Genomic DNA, 25,583 nt, shown 5'->3' with positions numbered 1-25,583 from the left:
GGTCGAGAGGAAGACCAAAGAGGAGGTTTATGGATGTAGTGAAGGAGGACATGAAGGTAGTCGGTCTGAGAGAAGAGGATGCAGGGGATAGGGCTAGATGGAGGCGGATGATTCACTGTGGCAACCCCTGAAGGGAACAGCCGAAAGGAAAAGATATCTAATTGTAATTATTTTAAAGTACTTATAATTTAGATTAGATTTGACTTACTTACCAACCTGAGAATAATAAAGAATAAGGTAAAGGTGTTTAAAAACACACCACAAAATATACACACACAAAAAAAAGCACAATGACAAGGTTAAATATCTTTGAAAAATTAATCATAATGCTTCAAAAAACATATTTATTTATTTGGTTATTTATAAGAACGAGGGATGAAATGATAGTTAAATTCAACAAGGAAAAAAGGAAAACATAAGGAGATTTAAGCCACTTTTGCTTGTGGATAAACATTTTTGCATATAAAATAAAGAAATGAACAACATATTCAAAAAATCACGATTTTGGTTTTCAAAATAAAAATAATAGTTTTGAGGACAAAACTGAGGGTTACATTAGTAGGGTTAAAAATATAAAACTTAAATTAACCTAACATTTATTGGTTATACTATATTACAATCACAAAATAAATGGGCAGCTGTTTCTTAAACATGACCACAAAATGAGCAAGCTTAATAAATATCAAGATATTTACAGATAGATTAATTAAACCTGCCGCTCATATCTTTTAAATTGTTGCGCTTGAGAAAACGTTTTAGGTCAAATGATAACGTCAACATGGCGGATGATGTCTGGATCGCATTCATACACAACGAGATCAGGCTATAAAGTACCTACGCTTTTAGCACTCATAAGTACTTACTGAAAGCAACTCAGTGAGTATGCGGTTTTCTACACATCCAACGCTTCAGTCAATTGTGTGTGTGACGTCTCTGTTGTTGCTCATGGGCTTTACAGTCTCACACAAAAACACTGAAGAGTTCAAACCATAAACCCCAAATCCAGCACAGAGAGTCTGAGTGAATATGGATGTGAATGTGTGTAAGTGTGTGAGTGTGTGTGGGTCAGAGACGCTGTAGAAGGACAGAGTGCCAGCCGACACATCCACATACACTCCTACTCTCCTACAGGAGCGAGAAGGTGCATGTAAGCCAGTGAACATATTATTATGCCAAACAATGAATGCATCATCAGAGCAGATCAGACACCAGGAGTTTTCATTGCGTCCAAACACAGAGATATTCCCTGCTTTCCTACTGATTCCTTTATATGTCACTGATATAACAGCATCACCACTCCATTCAGCCTCCCAGTAACAGCGTCCAGACAGATTCTCTCTACACAGAACTTGAGACCACTCATCAAATCTCTCTGGAAGATCAGGATAGGGCTGATACTCTCTCACATGTGTTATCTTCCTGTTCTCCTCAGACAGAATGAGACGAGTGTTTGCTGTGTTTGGATCCAGTGTGAGATCACAGGCATCTGGACACAAGAAGAGAGACATGTAAAACAGGACATCCATCACCAAAGGTTTGTGTGTGTATGCATATGCTATACATACATTTGTGTAGTCCTGCTGTAATCCTGAAATCTCCTCCATGATCCAAACTATAAAACACACACAGCCACATTAAACCAGTAAATGCACACACAAAGAGAGAGAGCAGTGCAGGGCTGGGTGAATAATCAAATTATATTTTCAGATACGATTTTGCCTTCCAATGATTGTAAACATAATATGACATGCTGAAACATGCTAGGAAATTGTTCAGTGTGAAATAAATGTTTAAATAGTGAGTATGTTACTGGCAATGTGTGAAGTCTGGTGTTATATAGAATGCCTAAGGAATATACAAAACGCCTGAAGTTTGTAGGCTAAGTATGAAATGGTTTATATTTCACACATTTCCTTGGCATTCTGTATAATAATACCTAGGTAATGTATAGAACTCCTAGGAAAAGTATGCAACATAATCACAAAAAACAGACATTTCATACTTTGCCTACAAACTTCACACATATTTATATCTATATATTCCCAAGGTATTCTATACAATACCTGCTTTTCACACATTGCCGGTAACATATATATAGATACTGAGGAGTTTAAATAATAAAACAAAAACATTTATAGCTCAACATACTTGAGTTTGATCAGTGTGCAGTTTGGATGGTTGAGTGCATCAGAGAGCAGCTTGACTCCTGAATCTCCTGGGTAATTGTAGCTCAGATCCAGCTCTCTCAGGTGTGAGGGGTTTGAACACAGAGCTAAAGACACATAACCACAGCCTTCTTCTGTGACCATACAGCCAGACAATCTACAAACACACAGCAACAGTACACATGACATTAGTTTGACAATCATATTTTTTTCTGCAGTTTAATAGTAAACATTATGAGTAAGATTATGGTAATGGCTGTTCACTGCAGTCAAAACATCAATGACAGCTGTTATCTTGTCCATGCTAGCAAATAATCATGGCCAACCAACATGAAATATATAAATAATTTTAATAGCATGGCCATTCAAAACCAGAGGGTCTATCATGTGCATAGTAAAGTGAACACCGACAATTATTTAGGACAGGAATTCATGTAAACATCATGATATAAAATATGATGTATTCAATCCTACAGCCATCTGTATAAATATGAAAAAAAAAAACATGCCAGCAGCTGTTGTTTTTCGTTCTTGTATTCAATCGATGCCATATTTGGATATAAAAATTAATGATTATTTATTGTGATACCCTTTTGTTAATTCTTTTAAAGAAAACCATTTACCTCAGTATCTCAAGCTGGCAATTTGGACTCTTCAGTCCATCAGAAAGAAGCTTCACTCCAGAATCCTGCAGGTCATTGTTACTCAGGTCCAGCTCCCTTAGAACAGAGTTTGAGGATTGTAAAGCTGATGACAAACTCTCACAAGACTGAGCAGTGAGATTACAGCAATGTAGCCTGTTTAGAGACAAAACAGCAATATAATATGTTAATCAGGTAGGGTTTATAATCTATATAAGTACAGATAACTTGGAAAAAACTTTGACTGTATTGATGTTTGCAAAGCTAAAACCATCAGATTTATTCAGCAATAACTGAATGTAAGAGAGAATTTAATGCTTTAAAATGAATGTAAAAGGCATCCTTTAGTTTATATTTTAAATATATTTATTATAAATGTAAATAATACTTATTATAAATATAATATTTTTCAATATCTATAATTCAACTCTTCATACTCATAATAAAACACCAATTTTTTTCAGTTTATTTTATTTATGAATTAAGTTTTAAGAATAATATGTAATACAATAATGCAATTAGTAATAAAATGACTAACCCTTGTGTACAACTTGCCTGATGGAGATACATTGACATTTAAGATCACATTTATTTATTCAATGTGAGCTCAAGAGTATTTGTTTCTATTTTTACATTAAATATACATGGTAGAACCACACTTTTTTATGTTTTCATAAAAACTGACACATACAATATTGACGTATTGACAGCATTAAAACATAAATTACTTAAGTATTGGCAGCTTTACAGATGTACAAATGTGTACGAATTCTTATTTATTAATATTAAATTTGTGGCATTAATGTTTTTATTTGATTTTATTTAATTGTCATATCAATGACATGTTTTCACATTTACTAAATGCAAGTTACTCATCTACTACTTTAACATGAAATTATAACATTTCGCTGTTTGTGACTGCTGCTGCAAACTCAAAGGATTATGTAATGTTAAGACTACACTTTAAAACATTAAAATAAATAACATTTCTGTATTATTGTAACCATTATTTGTAATATAATATTTACTTTGTTTGCCATGGGACACAAAAGGTATATACTTCTATGCTGTGACCCAAGAAGAGTTCCAACACATTACTAACTGCAGTGATAAAAAAAAAATGCTCATTGGCTCTCACCTACTTCATCACAGATTGCAACATGTCGTGTTTCAGTTGTTGTGCGTTTGAATGAGAAATGTGCGCCTTTACAGAGTGAATATAGATACAATTTTCAGGTATTAATAACTTAAATTCTCCTTTGTATAATACAAAACTATTATTTACTGGCAGAGAGGACTTCGACTGCACCACATCGTCATTTGGACTACTTTTGGTACTGCTTTTAACATTTTTTGCAATAAAAAAATTATTTTAATAACACCTGTCATGTTTTTCTTTATAACTGTACATATTTTTAAGAAATGGCTATGGGTAGGTTTAAAGGTAAGCAGCTAAAAATATAATTTTATTGCAATATTGTTATTAAAATTGACATTTTCCTACACAATTCTGTCAGTTAAGTTGTAATCTTTTTTTATATTCTCTATAAAATGATTATGTTTAGGTTAGGGGTGAGGTTTAGGCATCTAAAAATATATAAAAGACATATAAAAAAAAGACTCTTACAGTGCTCTTCGGGTGTTTTTTATTACTGGCAGCAGTCTCATCAGTGCTTCATCAGATCTTCTGTATTTCTGCAGTTCAAACATCTCTTGAGTCTCTTCTGACATCAAAAGCACAAATACCAGACCAGACCATTGAGCAGAGGAGAGATTCTGTGCTGAAAGTTTTCCTGTGCTCAGATTCTTCTGGATTTCCTCCACAAATTTATCTTTCAGTTCACTCAGACAGTAAAAAAGATTGATTGTCCTCTCTACTGATTTCTCCTTCTCTATAGTCAGCAGTGTCTTTGATGTTCTCTGTTTTGAGTTCCAGTTCTGGAAGTAGTTCCTTTAGGTCACTCTGATTGGACTCCAGTGAGAGACCCAGGAGAAACCGGAGGAAAAGGTCCAGGTGTCCATTTTCGCTTTGCAAAGCTGTGTTGATCGCAGCCTTATGAAGCGGAAACAATGGATTTTTGGACAGTTTCCATGTCAGTTTTTCTTTCCAGGATTGAGGAAATAGGTTAGCTTTCTCATCTTTGCCAATCAAAAACACATAGAGAGCAGCAAGGAATTCCTGGACGCTGAGATGTACAAAGCTGTAAATTTTTCTTGATGAAACAGCCTTTTCTTCTTGAAAGATCTGAGTGCATAACCCAGAGAACACAGACACTTCACTGACATCTAGTCCAGATTCCTCAAGATCTTCTTTGTAGAAAATTAGTTTTCCCTTCACCAGCTGTTGAAAGGCCAGTTTCCCAAGCTTCAGAATAATCTCATCAAAAGACCTGGTATTAGCTTGAAGTTTAGCATCATCAATGTATTTTGTTTTCATTTGCTGCATCTGTGAAAGTAAAAAGTTTGTGTACATGCCTGTGAGAGTTGTGGGCGATTTGTTATTGCTCTCTTGAGTGAGCTGAGGCTGAAGAACAGTGAGAGAGATCCAGCAGAAGATGGGGATGTGGCACATGATATACAGGCTCCTAGATTTCCTGATGTGACGGATAATTTTTCCAGCAACCTCAGTAGTGCTGTTATTTTTGAAGAATTGCTCTTTTTGTTCATCATTGAATCCTCGCACCTCTGTCACCTGATCAATGTAGTTACGGGGTATCAGACTAGCTGCTGCTGGTCTGGATGTGATCCAGATGAGAGCAGAGGGAACCAGGTGTTTCTTGATCAGGCTTGTAATTATCTTACTTACTGTTGTTTTTTCATGAATGTCTGTAAATCTGTCATCTTCTATAAACCTCAATGAAAAGTGACATTCATCCAGCCCATCAAAGATGAACATGACTTTACCATCACCTTCAGGAAGAGAGGGCAGTTCTTCAGGGCTACTGAAGAAGTATTCATGAAGCAGTTCCATGAGACTACATTTTTTTGTGATCAAATTTAGCTGACGGAAAGGAAGAGGAAAAATGAAGGATATATCCTGGTTTTCTTTTCCTTCAGCCCAGTCAAGGATGAATTTACTGACGGAGACTGTTTTACCAACCCCTGCGATCCCCATTGTCAGCACCTTTCTGTTTCGTCTATCCTCATGAACTTTGAAAATATTCTTGCACTGGATTGGTGTGTTCTTGGCATCAAATTGTTTAAGATTAATTTCGATCTGTCTCACCTCATGGTTGTTCACTCTTCCTCCAGTCTCATTCTCCACCATGTATAGATCTGTGTAAATGTCATTCAAGTATTTCTGATGACCCGTCTGTAAATTACCAACCAATATCCTCTCACATTCCTGTTTTAAATTGTTCTTGAGTCTTAGGCTGGTCCCTGAGTAATCATGAGGAGCAGCTTTGTTATCCAATGAGCCTTTGAGAAAAAAGAAAATTGCAGCAAAGAGTAAGCTGTTACAGTTTAGTAACCTCACTATTCTTTGCTTTGAATAAAACATCAAACTACTATAAACAACATTAGTGGTTCAAACTATTTAACAGTCATTTGAATGTCAAAAGCAGACAGCTTCAGGTGACCTGCTTCTTCATCAATCTCTTCATCGGTGCATAGGTTTTCTTTGAACAATGCAAATACTGGAATAAGTTGTTTAACAAAAGTCAAGGATCAAGTAAATAGAACACTAATCATCATAATGGTGACGTCAGTTCAAACAAGTATTTCGATAAACATCACCATTGACTAGAACTAAACTTCTGTTAGTTTTCAATAAGACCTTTTGTAGACATATAAAAGAAATGGTCAAACTGGATTGATAATATGACAATCAATCAATCAAACTTTATTTCTATAGCACCTTCCAACAACCAAAGCTGACCAAAGTGCTGCACAACATTAAAAACAAGATAAAAAAAATAGTAATAATGATAATAACTAGGGATGAGCGAGTACAGCATTAGCTGTATCTGTATCTGTTAACCATATGAATTATCTGTATCTGTACTCGGAGTGGGTGGGGCCTAACCCGGAAGTAGGCGGGACTGGTCTTGAAATAGGCGGGGCTTTAAACAGTAGTTTATTTTAAGCATGCAATTGATATGGGTTGATCAGAAATTATTAGATTTATTGCTGATTAGAAAAATATTTACAGGACAGCATCAGGATTGAGCTTCAGATCAATGGTTTTGATCACGATAGCAAACAAACTATATTACAGAACAAGTTTTGCAACAATGAAAACAAAACAATGCATGCGCAATTATGAAGTAAAATGTAATGAACAACATAACTTTCTTTTTTAACTTTTAATTTTTTTATGATCAGTGAGATTTTTTTTTTTTTTTTTTTGGGTTCTTTTTTATTTTTTTATTTCCACACCAGGTGTGTGTGTGTGTGAGAGAGTGAGTAAGAGGGAGAGCGAGAGAGAGAGAGAGAGAGAGAGAGCGGGCCTCCTAGTGATGTGAAATATGAGCGGGAGTTTACACAGGGTGATTATTTTGACTTTATTTTGTATTTGAGCTGCGTGTCTTGGACGCGGCGTCCGTCCAAAATAGGCGAGGTGCCTATCTTTAGCAAAACGCTGCGTCGAGGCGCTTCTGGGACGCTTCTCAAACGCGCCGCGGCGCGGCTAGTGTAAACACAAGCATTGACTAGAGTGGCCGTGTATCAGCTCCTGTACCCTGCAAACACGTCCAGTTGGGGCCCACATGGGCCTCGCTTGGGCTAGTTGGGCTTCGGCTGGGCATGGGCTCAGGGTGGGCTGTTGTTGTTGGGCCCCACATGGGCAGTAGATAGGCTAAAGGGCTCCATTCAAAATTGACTGTCAGACATGGATGCTATTTTTAACAATATAGACTCTGGGCTAGGTCCACTTTTTATACAAATTTTATTAGATTAGCTGCTGTCTGTAACATTTTTGTGTGTTTTAAGATTTACAAAAATTTTATAATGAAAATGTACAACATTCATTTTCAATCCATCCATCTAACAATCAATTTTCCTAACCGTGTTTTTGTCTTACCCCGAATCATTATACATTTATAATAAGTGTTTACATTAGGACTATTTCAGGCCGGTCAAGTAGGAATCGCTGCGGAGGAGCAAAGTCCCTGCGTGACTCGTCATAGACGTATCTCCGGCTGCAGTGTTCTTCCGCAAGAATAATTCTGTTTATTAATCGCTAGAGCGCCAAATTGGAGACTGCAGCTAAACAGTTGTCTTAAGAACGTTGTACGAGTTTCAAAAGACAAGTTTGTACGGTTTCCCCACAAAATGTTCAAACCGTAAGCAGTGCGCACTCTGTGCAGCGCACATCTGGAAAGCTCCACCCCCATCGCCGAGCGAAAGAATCTGCCCAGCAACAACTTTGCCGCCTTTCAGTAGTCTGCTGTCCGTTAAGGATCCTCGAGTTCACCGGTGTCGTCGTGTGGACAAAAGGCAGGTAAGAGTATAATAAACTTGGGGATGATTTTACCACATGATGTTAACCTAAAGCTTTTTTGTAAAGTATTAGTTTCGAGGAAAGCTTTTAGCAAATGTTTGTGCATTAGCAGATGTAGCTTAAACTTGGTTAAAGCGTTGAACAGACGACTTTAAGTTAAGTCAGTAACGTTAGCATTTGAGCTTGTTTTGAGTGGTTGACTTAAATATATTGTTTAGAACTATTTGGTTACAGTAAACTTCTTAGCAAGGCAGTCGAACAAGTATTGGCAAGCTGTTAAAAAGACTGTAAATTTCAGCCGCTTTTACCAGCTCGTGGAATTTTAATATTTGTACTTGTTGCATTTACAGTTAAAGCAAAAACACTGATGAAAGTCCATGTGAATGTCAGCAAAGTTTTATCGGCCAGGGTGTCGTGCCAATTAAGGCACATATCCCCGCCAGGATTTGCATCCCCTGGCCGCGGGAGCGCGCGAGCACTCTGCTGCACTTCGAGACACGGCAGGTGAAAACATCGGTTTTTTCATGCAGTGATCAATTTTTAGATTTTGGGCCAGTTTGCTCCCTTAACATTTAAGCTTTAATGTCAAAAATAAAAAAAAAATGTCAACATTACATATTAAGGTGGTTATTTCATTATATTTTGTCAACTTGTGCCTTTATTTCTACCGTAAATCACCAAACCTTAACAGGGTTTTCCTGCGTTTATTTTTTTAGCGGCCGACAAAACAAATTTTTGTCCCGCCAAAGCCTGGTTTTGATCAGTTATTGTGATCTATGACTGATGTAGATGACTGCTGCGCTTGTGATAGAGCGCATGTTAACTGAGTGACAGAGAGAACGAGCAGAGAGCCCCTCCCCCGCCCCTCTCTCTGTCTTCAAAATAAGCACTGTCTTAACTCTCTCATATTTCACATATTAATCAAAATCAAAAGGTCAGAAGACCCAATCCATTTTGCACATGGCGCATTCGGACACTTTTGTGGGTGTGCACTCAAAAAATGTTGACTCTTCTCTAACAAGAGAAGTAGTTATCTTCTATTGCTATTAAAAGTTTTTTCATTTATTTCAATGTGTTTTAAATATTATACACTTACTGATAATAATTAATTTAATATATATATTTTGTTTGTAGGTTGTGGGTGTCATTAGAAATGTAAAATTTGCTCTGAATGAAACTAATTGCCACTATGTCTCCCACAGCAACGTATGAAATTGCCTGCACAAAATTAGTCGAATATGAACACAGATGTACGAACCGAGTCCGATTCTACAGAGAATATGGGAAGGGGGAAGCGCAGAAAGAGGTGAGGCTATTTGAATTACTACTACTAAATGGATGGTGAAAAATTTCCCAATGATACAGGAAGGACATGTTTTGTGGGAGTTTTGTTAAGTGTATTTGGCTCAAAGCTGTCAAAACGAGGGAGGTAGACAACAGATATATGATTAAGAAATAAATAATATTAAATGTAATGTAATGTCAGTTAATAAAAATAACAATCGCATGTTTTGGGGGGATAAGAGATGTATACAAATGGATGTGTGCATGCCTGAAGGGAGCATAGGGTGTTGGAACAGATGTTAAGGATCAATGTGAGGGTCTCTCTGGTATCTAGAGTGTAGATACCAGAGATGTATATATTTTTTAACCAACTGTTTTTAAAACACTTAAACTCATTGATTGTGCTTGTATATTATAGATTTCTAGGCGAGTGATTTTGTCCAGTGAGGATGAGCCCCATCAGGCCTACACCTCCATCCACCCTCAGGTCATCACCTCCACTATAAAAATTAGAAAATGTAAGTCAACTTGACATTATTTGTTTTCTGGAGAAAACTATTCTGTACCAAATCTTTTGTAGTTGAGCCAATTCAACATTTAATGTCTATTGGATACAGAAGTACTTAAGAATTTAAATTATATATATATATATATATATATATAAGATTTTTTTGTTGTACAAGATTTTTACAGTGTGGATTTTTGCTGAACCAACACAACAAAATTATTCTTTTTTTTTTTTTTTTTTTACAGCGCACCGGCTGCATCCACCCTCTGATCTGTGCCGGCTCCATCCACCGGCTCCATCCACCCTCAGATCTCTGCTGACACCTCCACGCCCTCCATCCAACTGGCAGTACAACTTTGTGGGCCGAAACGGGAAGAGAGAGTTCAAGGCCTTAAAACTGTATGAAGTAATGATAGGTGTGCATGTAGATAATGTTTTAAGTTGTACTGATACTAGAAAGCTGTCACAAGACCCCAAAGTTATAAACATTATTTACTGCCTATGTTTACTTGCACCCAAATAATCCATTTGTAATCGGATTGACGGCTCAATCAAATTGAAAGACGTTCATGTAAACACCTTAATCGATCCGACTGAGCTTGATGCGAATGAAATTTAGATCGGATTGAAAGGGGTGGTTTATTCCTTTTCTAATCCAATCCAACAGCAAAAAATGACCATGTAAACGCTTGAATCCGACTACTATCTCATTCGTTCTCAGAAGATCTGGGGCACATGCGCAGTGCAATGTTGACACACATTACGCAGTGCACAAAGTACGTTCACGTTTTGAGTTGAAAAGATGCCAACAGGCAGTGACGTAGTTGTATCCCTTCATCATAATATTGGAAATATTTCCGTTTAAAAACAAGAAGGGGAGCCAGTGGATATCATAAAAGAAGCAACGTGCAAACTTTGCGCAAGAGTTATTGCTGGTGAAAAAGTCACAGAAAGTGAAATTAAAAAGTGACGGAGCTGTCTGACGCTGCATTAACGGAGCATATTCTCTCAGAGATGAATTTCAATATAATATGCTGGTAACGGTATATAAAAAAATAATTTATTCCATTATTTATCTGGTGGCTGTACATATAGGCAAGTGGAACAAGTGAGAATAATAGAGAATACGGATCTTTGAGTTCTGGGTAACTTCTTTGTTTATTCGCCAGTTTATTTGTCTATTATTATTTTGTGTTAAACAGTTTTTTTTTTTTTTTTTTTTTTTTAGTCGGTGCTTGAAGTAACGCTGCACTTAATTTTCATTGATGACTGCAGTGTTAGGAAATAGTATTATAGCCTACACTCTAAATAATTTTAATTATAGGCTATAATTCATTTTAATAATAGACCTAAAAAAAAAATTAAATCATTTTTAAAGATAGCTAAAAGCCTAATCTTTTATTATCCTCACAGCACATATAATATTAATTTAATAAAAGAAGCTGAACCTAATAGTTATAATAAGACTAGAAGAATGTAACACGCCTACATTAATTGGAAATACTAAATCCTCTTAATATTGCCAAGATTTGAAGCTGTTGACAATATCTCCCGCTATCGTCGATACATGATAATCGTCTGTTGACGCAACCTGGGTTACCGCATGTGTGACTGATATGACGTCACGCACGCACAGTGCGTGCGCAAACGTTTTAATCATAATGTATATAAAACACATATAAATGGATAGTTGAATCAGATTACAATGTTTAGAGTACATGTAAACAGATCTGCAATCAGATTCAATTCATTCGGATTGGTGAAAATTGGAGCATGTAAACGTAGCCACTGTGTATGGAGTTGCAAGTAAGTTGCCTAACTTGTGTGTTTAAGAGTATGTGTGTAGTTCTAATAATAATCTTATTGATTTATATAGCACTTTTCTTTACATAGGCTACGTTCACACTGCAGGCTGAAACGACCCAATTCCGATTTTTTTGCCCCTATGCGACCTGTATCTGATCTTTTCATGACAGTCTGAACGACACAGATCCGATCTTTTCAAATGTGACCCAGGCCACTTGGGTATGTGGTCCTGAATCCGATACGTATCCAATCTTTTGAAATGCGACCTCCGTCTGAACGGCCAGACCACATGTATCTGACCCGTACGTCATTGATATGCTACAAATGTCATAATTGTGCGTTGAAGTAGGCGGGAACGAGAAGATAAACAACAACCATGGCGGACGATGCTGCTGAGACCAGTCAATGGAAGGGAAGCTAGGTCACAGATTTAATTAATATTTGGGGTGACAGCTTTATTCAGGCCAAACTCGAGGGCTCTTATCGGAACCGGGCGGTTTACGAAAACATTTCCAGCAAAATGGCCGAGCGTGGTTACAGACGATCCTGGCTCCAATGCCAGCGACAAATAAAAAGCCTCTGAGCCAAATAAAGGAGGGTTAAAGCCTGGAACAAACAAGGTGGCCGTCTACTTCCACAAACAACGAGTGACGTCGTTGACCGTTGCGTACTCTTCTGCGCATGCGGGTCACTTTTGGGTCATTTAACGTTCACACAGGAGATAACAAAAAGTCGCATTTAATTGAAAATGTGAACGGCCTTGCAAAAAAATCGAATTTTTTCAAAAAATCGGAATTGAGCATTAAGCCCTTCAGTGTGAACGTAGCCATAGTTGTCTTTACAGTCCTGGCTGAGAGCTGTGGTGGCACATATAAAGTAAGTGACTGTTATATTTGTTTCTTGCAGGAGGCTTAAAGAAAAGCACCATGACCAGCCAAATCATCTGTAAAGATGTAGAGAAGGCAGTCTCCAAGTGGCTCATTGGTGCTAGGGACTGGGGGGGGGTAATAGACAGGCCACGACAGGCAACCCCTCAAGGACTTCAGGCTTCGGGTTCATTTGAGGTGGAAAGTAGCTAATCCTGTCTCTAACAGTGAGGGAACACTGAGCAAAAGTTTTCTTAATGAGAGTTTTCTTAATGTTTTTGTTAATTTTACTTAAATAAAAAGGTAATTAATTGTATTACTGGTCTTGTTATTATTGTAGCTCATTTAACCCAAGATGTTTGGGTCTCAAGGACCCGTTTTAAAGGTTGCTAAAAGAAAAAATATGCTATTTATTATTTTTTTCTAACACAAACTCATTGGCCGTCTGTGTGCAGGAGTGTTGTCTTTCTGCACCTGCTATTCCCACACAAAGTTACAAAATTGTTACATTTCAAGCATTTTCACCTATTCTGATTAAGTTCTAAGAAATAATCTCTAATAATGATATAATCTTTTCTATGTTTTTTTAATTTTTTTATTGAATTTCCTTGGTTTCTCACAAAAAACAAACAATCATAAATGCGATCTCACAGGGGTAAATGGCTAAAGTAAACTTCTGTCAAGTATTTTTTACATGAATTGTTATGGCTGTATTGATTTAAAAGCCTAATAATATGGTGGGTCCACCAGACCCAGTAAAATTAGCTGTGTAAAAAAAATATGAACATGGGTTACAGAACTGTATGGGCTGACTGTAAAATAAGATGAATTTGTTAGCCCATAATAATGGTTATTACCCTTATGGGTAGAATAGCAGGGGCCCATGTGCAGCCCACATGGGGCCCAGGTAAGTGTGGGCCCCAGATGGGAGAAACCTGGGTTGCCCGTGTGGGTTTTAGCTAGGGCCCATGTGAAGCCCAACTTCAGCCCATCTGGGCTTGCCCACATGGGGCCACCATGGAACCCCCGGACAAAACTAACTGGGCCCCATCTGGGCAGCCCAGATGGGGCCCACTCACCAGCCCATATCCAACCCTTATGGGCCCCACATGGGTGTGTTGGCAGGGTAGCCGCGTCGCAGCCGTAACGCGCCGCACACACGTGCAGTGTAAACGAGGCTTCACTGTGAGTGAGCAGAGCGATACACAGCAACAAAATACATCTGTATGTGTGTAGGGGAGTGGCGCTGTGACTAGCCTATCACAGAACGCTGACACAATCAGCTACCCAATGATGATTTTCATTCAATCCGAGCACAGATATTGACTCGTATTACTCGTATAATACTCGTACTCGGCAGAAGTGCTTTATCCGTACCGGATACTCGTTTCAGCCGAGTATCCGGCTCATCTCTAATAATAACAAATAATAGTACAAATAGGTCAGCAGAGCACATTACAACATTAAAATAAGATAAGAGAATAATAAGAGAAGTGTCACAGGGCCACTAAGTGTTAAAAGCCATTCTAAATAAGTGAGTTTTAAGTTGGGCTTTGAACAAAGGCAGTGACAATGATATATTTGGAGTTGGTTAGTCATCCTCTGCTGAGATCATAAGAAATGTAATGTTTTATTTACATTTTATTTCATCTAAGTCTGTGTGGCTGGAAGTCAGTTGTAGTTGTGTTTCTGCTCATCTCATTTTCTTCTCAGTTCTTGTTGTTCTTACCTTCAATGATTCTGTTTGTTAACAGCAGCTATCCATCACTAATGTTCAACCATCACTTAATCACTTATTTATCGCATTAACTCCACTGCTTCAGTGTTATTTTTAACATTCTATAGTGTGGATTGTATTAACTCCAAGCAGTGTTAAATTAACATTGATGATTTTTTTGAAAAACTAGTACTAGCCCCTACTAACATTAGTAAAAATGGGTCTTTGGCCCTCAGACAGAGTTAGGGTGTAAAATTAATTTGTTGTGCACTGCTTACTACACTTGACTGCTTTAAAATCAGCAACAGAGTTGATAATCCAACAACTCTACTGTTTGACAAATTTCTTCCAGTTTATTGTCTGTTGGTATAACACCTTGGTTTACATTTTAAAATGTCTAAATATATATTTTCCTAATTCCTTCCAAAATGTTTACTGGATTGTCAAGCCTGGCCTCATTAGAAAAACGTACCTGTGCGTTTTCGAGAGTCACAAAATACATGCCAGTTTCAATGTGAGTGATGAGTGATGCTAAAAGTGTATTCATTTTTTTTTTACAGATAAATGTGAATATGGTAAATCTTTTACGACACTGGTTTTTATACGAACCACCGCAGTTCTGATTTGAAATTTGTCCGGTGAGTGGCACTAAAAGTCTAATGCTCCATTACGTTTTAACGTACCACCAACACTACACCTAAATCTGCCCGATAGTGTTAACAAAAGCAAATGTGACATAAAAAGCATCCGTAATCGTGATGTTTTAGCTTGTTTTGATCTCTAATCTTTAAGCTCTTTTACAGTGACTCGTTTTTCCCCGGATTCGTACCCAAATCTTCCTCGTCCTAAGTACAACTCCATATCAGCTGAGATATCGAGCAAGTTTGTAATGTCAGAAAAGCAAAACATCCAAAAACAAGTCCAAAATATATTTGTTTACAAATCGTGCACTTTGTTAAAAGTTTTTCAAAGTCATAATGTAATACTGTTCAAGGAGACGTAAAAACAAGTCTTTATTAATCCATAATCTGACCTTGCAATCGTAACTGTGTATGAAAATGATTAAAAGCACTTGCTGTTTTACTGCCTCTAGTGTTAATTTCTCTTGGAAACTGCAGTGATATGTACATATACACGTTCCCACAGGCACGTCTTTCCATGAGACCAGCTTGGGATTGTCACCATTAGGCTTTTAGACCATTGTAAACTAAAGGTGTAACAGTCTCTGTAAAAAAAAAAATTGCACCGTTATCCACCCACATTTTGGCATGCACTTGCACCTCGGTTCATCTTAAATCTGATGATGCAGCTATAATATGGTTTGTTAGAAATAGTAATGTGCAAAACAGAGTTCAGATAATGTACATTTCAGTCGATGGATATACATTCTGGCTTCCTTCCCAATACATTACAATAGTGATGATCAAAAAGCATGGACAAAACAGTCACTCTTTGTAAACTTGATTCACTGCGAGTGCCATATGCTTGAATATGAATAGTCATTTACGCCATCATCACCCGGGTGTTGATAGCACAAGAGTGCAGATGAGACATAAACAGCAGACATTGCTATCTGTGTTTAAACTAAACTTGCTAATTTAAACATTCAAGAGCAAGATGCAAAAATAACTTGGGTGAACTCTGAGAAGATTTGTGTGTGCACTTATCTGAAGCGCTCACACGCTTACCCCAGACATCGCACAAATACTGAGTTCTCTTTCAAGTCCTGTGCTTGAATGGACAATGCTATTTTTAACACAATACAACTCGGAATATAATATACGATGCCACATTGTGCAGCTTTTGGTTGTAATTTTCAGTCGATGAGCCACAAGAGAAGCGATGTAAGTCTTCACTGCTTTACTAGCGATAAGAGGAGAAAAGAACAGGAAGTTGTGCAGAATGTGGATGAATAAACTTCCTAACTGCATCTTTTTACTCTTCACTTTAGCCCTGATGACTGAGGCTCTTTATCTGTATGTTTTGTTGCAACAGTAATCTAGTAACGCTTAATATCTTAATATCCACAGGGATCCTTTTAAAACCCGATAAGCCTTTTCAATTTGAGCCAGAGCGCAAACTGAGTGAGGATGAAAACATCGAAGACATGCAATGTCTCTGTGGCTATTCGAACTACTGTTATATGATTGATGTGTTAAAATTGTCTGATATGTCACCTGAATGCATTACACATAGTTAAACATGTTTTATTCGTCCACATTCTTCTGTAAGGACTGAGGACGAACCAAACAAATTAGTCATTCAGATGATTCTTTCAAAATATAATTCCAGAAACCCAAGCACAGAGAATATAATTTTTGGCTCCAGTTCGTCTACAGAACAACCCCCTGCTAGGTACGCGTTCCCTCTCTGATAGCAGAGGGTGCTGATGGAACAGCAGTATGCAGCGGTTACCACAGAAACCATGCAAACAAAGTAACTGCGCTGGTGAAGTTTTTAAAATGCCTCAAACAGCCATTATTTTTTTGTAATCTCAGTGTTGTTCATCACAGCACCAAAAACTGAATACTTAAAAAAGACTTAAAAGGATATTTATTTTCAAACCTAAACATTTTTATATTTTAATCTGGACTACAACATGCCCTAATGATTAGAAATGTTCTGATTATTTGTTATTGTTGAGTAAAACTTTGAAAACATACAGTTTCATTAGTTAACATGTTAATTCATTTTCACTAAACTGACAATAAAAATACTTATAAAGCATTAATTATTCTTAGTTAATGTTCATTTCTTAGTTACTGTTTAATAACATTACTAAAATCAAAAGAACTTATTTAATGGACCTGACATAAAACTAACAATGATCAGTTGTGTTAATACTAGTTATTAAGTAGTTATTATTAACTAGTTATTAGTTGTGTTGAACTAACATTAACAAAAACTAATACTTTCTGTAAGATATGTAGCTGTTGCTCAATCTTAGTTAATGCATTAAATAGAGTAAAGTGTTATCTGTTGTTCTTTATAGCCTAATTCTTTTGCATTTTAATCTGTTGGAAAATTTCACTTTATATATTTTTTGTAGTGTATTATTGTATTTAAACATTCAGAGTTGTTTTTGTTTTATTACAAAAAGAGTTCTTAAACCTGTTAAACTGACATTTTTTTGCAACTTATTTCAATATTGTGATAATACCGTATACCGTGATAAAAGCTTCAGCAATTAATCGCAACATGAAAATTTGATACCGTCACATGCCTAAATGAAAGTATTTCTTGTTTGATATGTATTTAAATCTCTTTTTCCCATTCAAATTATGGCTGGAATGAAATCTGTGTAAAATATATCATATTCCATTTAATAGAAATCATGTCTAAATGGTACTCTCTGCCGAGACCCGGCAATTCCAGAGGTCCGAAGTAACACTCGAGGTAACCCTTTCCTTTTCTTTTATTTTAACTTTGTTTTCCTTTGAGAGTCTCATATTCTAAGCAGGTTCTAAGTTAAGTTTTCCGCAAAGTTTAATCAACGACCTTTGCCGCCTCAACTTTAAACTCCAGCCATGACAAGAGACTTAATTTCATTTGCCAGCACGCTCAAACGTGATTGGTTTTTACCTAACCACAATCCGGACCTGAAAAAATCCTGCAACAAATCATCGACTTGGAAAAACCCTTTTCTCCAGCCAAGGACGCCAACAAGGAGAGTTTAAAGTCGACAAGCAAGTACCTCCAGATTCTAAAGCTGAACTGGTGCATTAAATTAATGATTCATGGTTCGTTTTAGGTCAGGTCTTTTGAAATGTATATTTTGCTAGAAATCCTGCTCATCATTTCATTTCCTCTCTTAAAACTCTTTCTCTCTCATTTCCTTTCTTTCTGCAACATGTATGAATGTTTGTGTGTGTGTGCGTGTGTTACGAATGCGGCTCCCGCGGCTCTTCATCCCGGCCGCCGGAGGGAGCCGTCACCGGAATATTGACTTGTTGCTTTCTGGACTACATTTCCCATGGGCCCTCATTCCTGGGACTGATTGCGCACACACCTGCATCACATCACACTCACTCCATAAAACACTCACACACGCATCCATGCACCGCGAAGTCTTGATTTGCCCTGGTGATCATTTCTGAGCGTTTTCTTGTGGACTGTTACCCCGTTATCGATTGGACTGCCTTACCTCTGTGAACCTTTGCTGCCGACCCCGATCTCTGCCTGTTTCCTGGACTCTGTTTGTTTGCCGCCTGCCACGATCCCTGCCTGTTGTAAGACCTTGTTTCATTGCCGCCTGTCTCGACCTAAGCCTGTCCCTGTTTACGCTACTGTCTTGTCCCTGTTTGCATTGTGCTGTCTTGTCTTAATAAAGACGCTGCAAATGGATCCTCACGTTGTTGACCCATCATTACAGAAGACTTCGCCATCAAACGATCCAGCAGCCCTCATGCAAATTTCCACCGAGCTTTCAGCACAAGCCAGCCAGCTCGCGGTGCATCAGCACCAGCTGAACCGACTCACCTCTCTCACCGAGGAACTAGTAAAGACTTTGCAAGGCCTACGCTTCGCCTCTCCTGAGGCCGCCATGCCGCCATCTCCCGCCGCTACCAGTCAGGCGATCACGCCGTCCCCAGTCAACCCACGCCTCGCTCTGCCTGAGAAGTTCGACGGCAATCCTGCCAAATGTAAGGGCTTCCTGTTACAATGTTCTCTGTTTGTTAACCAGCAACCATCCTTGTATTCTACAGAGATCAGTCGCATATCCTTCGTCTGTTCTCTGCTCACGGGCAAAGCGCTAGACTGGGCCACAGCAGTATGGAGAGAGGACAGCTCGGTGTTTCCCACTTTCTCTGCGTTCCTACAAAGCTTCAAGGAGGTGTTTGAACACCCGGAGGGCGGCAAGAGTGCTGGTGACCAACTGCTCACCTTAACTCAGGGAAAGTCCACGGCCGCGGAGTTTGCTCTACAGTTCCGCACACTGGCCGCACAGACCAACTGGGTGGAGGACACGCTGAAACTACTCTTTCGCAAAGGCCTGAATCTGGAGCTCCAAGCTGAACTGGCATGCCGTGACGAGGGCAGGTCATTAACTTCATTCATAGAGCTGACCATCCACATTGATAATCTCCTCCGCTCCCGCCGGCCGCTTCGTTCCCTCGCCACCAGCGCAACCCCATCAGAACCCATGCAGCTTGGATATACTCCTCTTCAACCCGACGAACGAGAGAAAAGACGCCAAATGCATCTATGTCTCTACTGCGGACAGGCTGGTCACATCAAGATAAACTGCCCAATCAGACCCAACGTCTCCAACCCCAGATCGGTGAGTTCAGATTACCCCTCTAACTGCCTGAAAATACCCATCCAAATCACCTGTAACGGCCGGGTTGTGTCCACTCACGCACTCCTGGACTCCGGGGCTGCTGGAAACTTCATATCAGACACTTTCACCCATGAGCATGATATCCAGTTAACCAACTGTCATTCCCCATTAACAGTGGAGGCGCTAGACGGGAAGCCCATAGGAGGAGGAAGGGTGTCGCATATCACCTCTGACCTCGGCCTGCAAGTCGGGGCCCTTCACAAGGAACAAATTCGCTTCTACGTCATTCACACGCCCAACAACCCCGTCATCCTAGGCCTACCCTGGCTCCGCACACACAACCCTGTCATTTCCTGGAAGGAGGGTCAGATCGTCCAGTGGGACCCCGCATGTCATCAGCACTGTCTGAGTCCAGTTCTACCCATCGCCATTCATGCCATAGCCGTCAATGAAGCCCCAGTCGACCATGAATCAGTCATCCCCGCCGAATACGACGACCTGGCACTAGCCTTCAGTAAATCCAAGTCCGCCGAACTGCCGCCGCACCGCTCCAGTGACTGTGCGATTGATCTGCTGCCTGGGACTACGCCCCCCAAGGGCCGTATCTTTCCTCTGTCGCAACCTGAGGAGGCGGCTATGAAGTCATACATCGAGGGAGAACTAGCTAAGGGATTCATTCGGCCCTCTACCTCTCCCGCCTCATCAGGGTTCTTCTTCGTCAAAAAGAAGGATGGCAGCCTCCGGTCGTGCATAGACTATCGTGGCCTCAATGACATCACCATAAAGTTCAGGTACCCACTACCACTAGTACCAGCGGCCCTTGAACAACTTCGTCAAGCCCAATATTATACCAAACTAGACCTCCGGTGTGCTTATAATCTGATTCGCATCCGAGCAGGCGACGAGTGGAAAACTGCCTTTTCCACCTCCTCTGGCCACTACGAGACCCTTGTCATGCCCTTCGGTCTATCCAACAGTCCTTCAGTCTTCCAATCGTTCATCAATGATGTCTTCCGAGATATGCTAAATCGGTGGGTCGTGGTTTACATCGACGACATCCTGATCTACTCCAACACATACCACGAACACGTCCAACATGTTCGAGCAGTTCTGCGACGTCTGATCCAACACAAACTCTACGCCAAGGCCGAGAAATGTGAATTTCACCGCACTTCCACTTCTTTCCTGGGCTACATCATCAGCCGTGAAGGAGTAGCGATGGATGATGGAAAGGTCAAGGCGGTGCTGGAATGGCCGCAACCACGCACACTAAAAGAATTACAACGGTTCCTGGGGTTCGCCAACTTTTACCGGAGGTTTATCAGAAACTTCAGCGGGGTGGTCGCTCCCTTAACCACCATGACAAGACGTAAGACCTCCCGCCTCACTTGGTCACCAGAAGCAGTCCGAGCGTTTCAGGAACTGAAGAGACGCTTCACATAAGCTCCAATTCTCCGTCACCCAGATCCCGAACTTCCGTTCATTGTGGAGGTGGACGCCTCCAATACCGGCATAGGAGCCGTACTATCCCAGCGTCAGGGTGAACCACCCAAAATGTTCCCCTGTGCGTTCTACTCCCGTAAGCTGTCCTCCGCTGAACGCAACTATGATGTGGGCAACCGGGAGCTACTTGCCATGAAAGCGGCGCTGGAGGAGTGGCGTCATTGGCTCGAGGGGGCTAAGCACCCATTCGTAATTCTAACTGATCACAAGAACTTGGAGTATTTACGATCTGCCAAGCGTCTAAACCCACGACAGGCCAGATGGGCAATGTTCTTCACCCGCTTTAATTTCACAGTCACTTACAGACCTGGGTCAAAGAATGTAAAGGCGGATGCGTTATCAAGGCAAACGGATGAACCAGAGCGCTCAGAGAACACTGAGAATATCCTGCCTGAAACTCTGCTGCTCGCTCCCGTGCAATGGGACATAATGACGGAAATCTCACAAGCCAACGAACAGATCGCAATCCCAGCGACCTGTCCACCTAACCGCACCTTCGTTCCCGCACATCTCCGAGACAGACTATTGCACCAAGTCCACGATTTCCCCAGTTCCGGCCATCCGGGCATCACTGCCACTCTCCAGCTCCTGCAGAACCAATTCTGGTGGGAGACCATGCTCGCTGATGTCACCACCTTCCTCAACCACTGCACCGCCTGTTAAACCACTAAGGCTTCACATCAAGCCCCGGCCGGCCTCCTTCAACCACTTCCCATTCCACAACGCCCATGGTCCCACATCGCTATCGACTTCGTCACCGATCTACCCGAGTCCCAGGGAAACACCACCATCCTCACTGTTATCGATCGTTTCTCCAAAACCTGCCGTCTGCTGCCATTACCCAAGCTTCCCACCGCGTTGGAAACCGCTGAACTCCTGTGCAACGCGGTCTTTCGCTTCTACGGATTACCTGAGGACATAGTATCCGACAGAGGACCCCAGTTCACCTCCCGCGTCTGGGCCGCTTTCTTCAAACAGCTTAACGTCAACATCAGTCTCACCTCTGGGTACCATCCTGAATCCAACGGGCAAACTGAACGCATGAACCAGGAATTGACACGGTTCCTACGCACCTACTGTAGCCAGAATCAGGCGGACTGGAGCCGTTATCTAATGTGGGCGGAATATGCACAGAACTCCCTACGAAAACCTGCCACCGGCATCACCCCATTCCAGTGCGTCCTGGGCTTCCAACCTCCGCTCTTCCCCTGGTCTGGCCAGCCATCAGAATTACCTGCAGTCACTGAGTGGATGCGCAGAAGTGAGGAGACCTGGGAGTCAGCACATCACCACCTACAGCGGGCAGTGAGACGCCAAGAGCTTCACGCCAATCGCCACCGACGGCCCAATCCTCACTACACTGTTGGGCAATGGGTATGGCTATCCACCAGGGATCTTCGCCTCCGACTTCCATGTCGCAAACTCAGTCCCAGGTTTGTAGGGCCTTTTCAAATCATAAAACAAATTACCCCTGTATCATTCCGTCTAGACTTGCCTTCTAATTATTGCATTTCTCCCACTTTCCATGTGTCGTTGCTGAAACCCTCCGGGGGACCGAGAGAGGAGCCTGCGGGAGCCGAGACCCACAACCCCCACCCCTGATCATCGAAGGCGAGGAGGCCTATCAGGTCCGAGATCTACTCGATTCCAGGCGCCGGGGTGGAAAACTGCAGTATCTGGTGGACTGGGAGGGGTACGGCCCGGAGGAGCGGTCCTGGGTCAACAGGGAAGATATCCTGGATCCATCACTCATGGAGGAATTCCACCGGACGCATCCGGAGCGACCGGCCCCTCGTCCACGCGGTAGACCCCGGCGCCCGCTTCCTCGCGTCTGGAGCCGCTCGCAGGGGGGGGGCTCTGTTACGAATGCGGCTCCCGCGGCTCTTCATCCCGGCCGCCGGAGGGAGCCGTCACCGGAATATTGACTTGTTGCTTTCTGGACTACATTTCCCATGGGCCCTCATTCCTGGGACTGATTGCGCACACACCTGCATCACATCACACTCACTCCATAAAACACTCACACACGCATCCATGCACCGCGAAGTCTTGATTTGCCCTGGTGATCATTTCTGAGCGTTTTCTTGTGGACTGTTACCCCGTTATCGATTGGACTGCCTTACCTCTGTGAACCTTTGCTGCCGACCCCGATCTCTGCCTGTTTCCTGGACTCTGTTTGTTTGCCGCCTGCCACGATCCCTGCCTGTTGTAAGACCTTGTTTCATTGCCGCCTGTCTCGACCTAAGCCTGTCCCTGTTTACGCTACTGTCTTGTCCCTGTTTGCATTGTGCTGTCTTGTCTTAATAAAGACGCTGCAAATGGATCCTCACGTTGTTGACCCATCATTACAGCGTGTTTGTGTTAGTGTAGCCCAGCTAAGGTTATTTATTATTTCCTAAATGCATATTTCTGAATATGTAAATGTTTCTGATATTCATGGGTTAAAATGGTATAAATTCCATGGGCTCATATAATGGTATATCATTTCACTTGTACAAGTGTTACATAGATTATGGTAAATGTTTATGTGAGATGTAACGTGGGTTTGAAAAGCATGCATGTTCTTTATTTGTGATTGGTTTTTGTTTTATTTAGTCCCGCCCTTGTTCGGGCACTGAGAGTTCTGATTGGAAGCAGGATTAGTGCGAGAGGAGAGAGATGATGGAGGCAGATCGGAAAGTGACTGCAGACAAAGTTCATAACGCGATCGGTGGACCGAGCGAGTGTGTGTGGGCCCGCATTACATATTTGGTTTATTCACGTGATTTAAACTGTGTATATTTCACTTTGATTTTGTTGATATATTGCTATACCTCAAAAGAGAATTGTTTTATTGTTTTCTTACTGGTAAAATTTGAATATTGATATATGTATCAGATTTTGGATTTTCTGATCTGAGAAGTTCAAAAAGTGATTTTATGTGATAGAAAATACACAACAGATGTTTGAAATTTATTTGAATCATTTCATTCTTGGTTTACAGGATTTCATTCTTATTTTCTGTTAAATAAAATTACTTGGTAATTGATAAGAACTGTGTTATTTTATATTTGATTACTTACATCTTCTGTAGGCCTGTCTGAAAACTACCCTGGTCCTGAAGGACCCCCAACCCTGCAGGTTTTGTCTTTCTCCCTAATTAAACACACCTGATTCAACTCATCAGCTCATTAGAAGAAACTCCACTACCTGAAATGAGTGTGTCAGACAGAGGAGACTTTCAAAATGTGCAGTGTTGGGGGTCCTCCAGGACCAGGGTTGAGAAACACTGAGTTAGATAACTGAAAAACCTGAAAAGCACTGTTAATTTTATTTGAATCTTTGCTCTATTGTATTTATTTGTGCTGTTGCTTGTAGTTTGATTATTTGTTCTTATGTTCTTTATTTTTATTTTTCAGTGTCCCATTTTCCCAGAACATAGCACGCACTGAACCGTACTGAAACTTTGACCCTAAAACCAAAAACCGAACCGTGAGTAATTTGAACAGTTACACCCCTCTATTGTAAACCATTTAACCTTTCATAAAATCACTGCTGTTATATTTTCTCTTGTGTTCATCTACAGAAAGTTTTTTTTTTTTTTTTACCCCAGATCTGTTTCGAACCAGCTCCAACAGGGGAAGATGTCTTCATATTGCCCTCAACCTGAGCTGTGTGTGAGAGAGAGAGAGGATCACTCACTGGGAAACAAATCACACAAACATCAGAGCAAAGAGGAAGGTTTATGTCGAATCATTGCTCTTGTAAACAATCACTCACATTACAGTCAGTAAAACGTTACCTTGCTTGTGTTTGTTCTCCAACTGTTCAGCAAGAAGATTTTGGTTCATCTTCCTCAGGATGTAAACTGTGATCTTCACAGCTTCTTCTGGTCCATATCGTGCCACCATTTTATCCACCGTGTCTAAGATATCTGCATTTTCCATTTCAGAATTTGATATACGCTCATCATTCTTTAAGTTCCACTGAAATGTCTTCAGATCAGCTCCTGCCAGTTCCATCAGTGAGTTCACAAGCAGCTCTTTAACACACGCCATCGTTCTTCAACCATTCACGTCTGCAGGACAAAAAGGAAAAGATCTGAAGTAGTTCCACTCTTAATGTGCGGACTTAAATGCTCAAGTGGAAATGAAGTTGTGATTGGATCAGGTTTCTCTGAAACACCTCATCCAAACTCACTATCCTCTGTAAGTCACACACAAACACTGATACACAAAAGAAAGCATCCCTGCATCTATTCACCTGCTTGTTCTCTGTGTTGCACTTCCCTTCTAGCTCAAACCCCACACTTTCTCAGAACAGTTGACACGGTTCTCATGCTCAATCAGTATTTCAACCGCAGAAAGATGTCAGCAAAACAGCTTGAGGA

At 40.6% G+C, this 25,583-nt stretch overlaps 1 long non-coding RNA gene and 1 pseudogene across 1 annotated transcript; one reads left to right on the top strand and one right to left on the bottom strand.

Moving 5' to 3' along the window:
- Positions 1 to 382: 382 nt before the first annotated feature.
- On the bottom strand, positions 383 to 25,583 carry LOC137024785 (NACHT, LRR and PYD domains-containing protein 3-like; annotated as a pseudogene).
- LOC137024812 (uncharacterized) lies at positions 7,564 to 10,040 on the top strand. Its single transcript, XR_010895757.1, has 4 exons — positions 7,564 to 8,249; positions 8,600 to 8,753; positions 9,452 to 9,555; positions 9,952 to 10,040. It is a non-coding gene; the product is annotated as an uncharacterized lncRNA (long non-coding RNA).

The sequence above is a fragment of the Chanodichthys erythropterus genome, chromosome 8 (assembly GCF_024489055.1).
Source record: "Chanodichthys erythropterus isolate Z2021 chromosome 8, ASM2448905v1, whole genome shotgun sequence".
Taxonomy (NCBI): Eukaryota; Metazoa; Chordata; class Actinopteri; order Cypriniformes; family Xenocyprididae; genus Chanodichthys; species Chanodichthys erythropterus.
Note: the sequence above shows the minus strand (reverse complement) of the source record. Positions and strands in the feature narration are given on the sequence as shown.